Here is a 3,129-nt window from a genome sequence, read left to right as displayed (position 1 = left end):
TGCAGGCGGGCGCCTTGGAGGGTCTGATCCTGCTTGGCTCGGTGCCATCAGCTCAATCCTGCTGCAGATGAGAGCTGTCGAGGTGGGATTAAGAAAAGGGAAGGCAGCAGAGGAAGCAAGGAGCGGGTAGCAATGGCCATCGATGTCAGCTCCTGTGGCGAGTGAGCCAGGAGGAGCCCCAACAGCTGCGCTGGGAGCCCTGCCTGGGCAAGAAGGCAGCTGAGAAGAGCTGCAATGGGCAAACCCATCCTTGTGCCCGGCTGTCTGTGATGTACCCCAGGGAGCAGCACCAGCAACATGCTCTGTGCAGCCCATGGTAGCTCTGCCTTCAGGCACAGCCATGATCCCACTGCCCCATCCTTCATGGTGGGATTTTCGCCCCCAAAAAGGGGGCTGAGCACACGGCAGAGCCAAGCTTGGCTCACTCCTCCCCTGCACCGTGCCAGCAGGAAGGTGATGTGCAGGCTGGCATGGCCACACACTGCACCCCAGGAGGTAACAGCACCCCAAGGAAGGTGGGACCCCAAGGCCAGTCCCAAGTCAGCCGCATCTTGTAACACAGTCTGCGCTGGGATCCTGTGTTAGCCCTGGTACACAGGGACAAATCCTCCTTCCACTCCACACTCGTTGTGTCTCATCAGCTTGGGGGGGACAGAGCCACAGCAACGTTCAGAGGTGGCATTCGGACAGGACAGGGTGGGAGAGACAACAGGTGAGGTGACAAGACAGAGGGACAACATCTCACATGGACACAAGGCACAGGTTGCAGCTGACAGGCAGCTGCTGCCATAACCTGCCAGGAAGAGCTGGAAAGACCATTACGCAGCCCAGACTCTGGGGCCTTGACTCTTTCTGTTTCATACCACCACCCTGAAGCGCTGAGATGGTGGCTGCAGCATCCACTCACACCAACGAGCAGATGCACAGGGACTGGAGCCTGGCTTGGCACCTGGGACGTGGCAAGGGTGTCCCTGGCCCAGGGCTGGGCCACCATCCTCCCGCGGAGCTTCTCCTGCCGGGCTGGGGAGCAGCGTGTCCATAAAGAGAGAAAAGGAGCTTACAGTACCTTGGATGGGAGCTGGAGTGAAGGATGAAGCGGTGGCCATGGAAGCATGAGAGATGGGCTGGGAAGGGCCTGGCGGAGGGGCTGGAGTGGAGTGAACGTGTGGGGTGGGGAGCTGGGAAAGATCTGGGGAGGACGACAAAAACACAGGGACACAAATCAACCCCGGGAGGTGCCACTGAGGCATGACAGAGCCCATGGGAGGGGACCTCGGCTCCCCCCAGCCTGATGGGATCATTCTTCTCAGCAGCTCCTTCCACGACCCCTTTCTTGGTCATGGGTCCCACTCCTCCTGCCACTGTCCTCTGGGACACACTGCTGTGAACATCTTCCCCAGTCACCTACCCTGCCAGCACTCCCGGTCACCCCTTCCTCTGTAAGGGACCCCACTGGGACCCTCCTGCCTGAGAGCCCTGGGACTGCCGTGGCTGGGAAGTGTCACCCGCTGTGAGATACCACCTACGCTTTCCTACGCACACCCTCAGGGACCACTCTGTCCCCACTTTCCCTTGCTGCTGAGCAAGGTGGCCGCTGTGGCAGGTGGGCCTGAGGGCTCGGCTGGGCAACGCAGCTGCTCCAGTGATGGTGCCCAAGACCCAAGTGGCTCTGGGGAAAAAGAGGGGCAATTTAAGAAGGAGAACTAAGTCTAGATGTGGAGCTCCTCTGCCAGGGGCTGTGACACCAAGCATGTGAGGGGTAATGGTGTTCTGGGTGCTGTGTGCTCATGGAGGGTGTCGAGCACCCTGGATGCTGCTGTGACTCATCGATGGGTGCTGAGCACCCTGGGGGTTGCTGTGCTCCTGGATGGGTGTGGAGGGCTCTGGGTGCTGCTGTGTTCTCACAGCCACGCTCAGGAACCAGCTCCCTGTGCAGACCCTGCACCCGGCAGGGATACAAGGGGTGATGAAGGAATGACTGCACAGGGTTGGGTATTTAGGGGCTCATCCTGGACAGGCAGAGGAGAGGGACTCAGGGGGACAGGGTGCCCAAGTACCATCACTACCATGCACTCCCTCTACCCACAGCCATGTTGGAGGGGAAGAACGCCAAGAGTGCCAAAAACAGGAGGGGAGGGGAGGCAAAGGGGAAGGGAAAGGGAAGAGCTGGAGCACGTAGGAGTGCTGAAAGATGGAAAGTTCAAGGCTGGTAGAGAGGAGAGAGATGGCAAGAGATTTGGCAGAAGAGGAGGATAACCGTAAATCCAAGGCCAAAACCACAGGGACACAGCCTCCTACCAACATGGGAAACCTGCCGGGCAAGGGGCTGGGTGTTGAGCACAGGAGCTGTGGCAGTACCGTCACCAGCCCGGGACGGGCTGGAGAAACGCTTGCAGCCCTGTGCATCACACGGCTCTGTTCCACATGCAACACACAGCACTTGGACGTGGCAGGGCACAACGACAGCGAACACGGCGGCAGAGCACAGCAGGGGCAGGCGGTGAGGGAACAGCACTGTGCGGGGAGATGGCGGGTGCTGCCCCTTCCCACATGAGGACGGGTGTCGAGCGGTGATAGACTCTGGGGACACGGGATGCAACGCAAGCCTGCAGCTCCAGCGGCTCAGGGCAAGCCACGGGGCCCGTCTCCAGAAGCTTGGGACAGGGCTGCCAGGGGACCTCGTGGTTTGGAGGGGTCAGCGCCATCTGGAAATCTGCTTTGGTTCATGGTGGCAACAGGCTCAGGAGTACCGGCCTTTCCTCCCATCCCAGAGACTCCAGCAGAGTCCTGCCTGCAGCCCCTACAGTTCCCCCGTCGCACCCTCTCCCACTCCCTACCGGAGGCAACAGGGACTGAGCTCAGCCTGGGCTGTGCCACGTCCCTGCTCTGACCCCTGCAAACCACCCTCTGCCCATCTCGGCCCCAGGCCGAAGCCCTGCACGGTACATGGAAGGACGAGGCCGCTGGATGTGGCTGGAGGAGCTGCAGATGCAGTGCTCTGCCAGCGAGTGTGTCAGGACCCAGCTGCATGCATGCACCCACCCCACGCCACGAAACCCCCCTCCCACCACAGCCCTCCCTGGATCCGTGCCCCTTCACAGGGAGATGCAGCTGGGACAGAGGCAGCCG

The 3,129-nt window shown here is 60.9% G+C and overlaps 1 protein-coding gene across 1 annotated transcript in view; it reads right to left on the bottom strand.

The window, feature by feature from the left end:
- CADM3 (cell adhesion molecule 3) overlaps positions 1 to 3,129 on the bottom strand; it is a gene marked incomplete at its 5' end in the record, with an annotated part of 7,634 nt that overhangs the window by 1,920 nt on the left and 2,585 nt on the right. The window lies entirely within an intron of this gene.

The sequence above is a fragment of the Cariama cristata genome, unplaced genomic scaffold, assembly GCF_000690535.1.
Source record: "Cariama cristata isolate BGI_N322 unplaced genomic scaffold, ASM69053v1 scaffold27429, whole genome shotgun sequence".
Taxonomy (NCBI): domain Eukaryota; kingdom Metazoa; phylum Chordata; class Aves; order Cariamiformes; family Cariamidae; genus Cariama; species Cariama cristata.
This window is presented reverse-complemented; position numbering and strand designations above follow the sequence as displayed.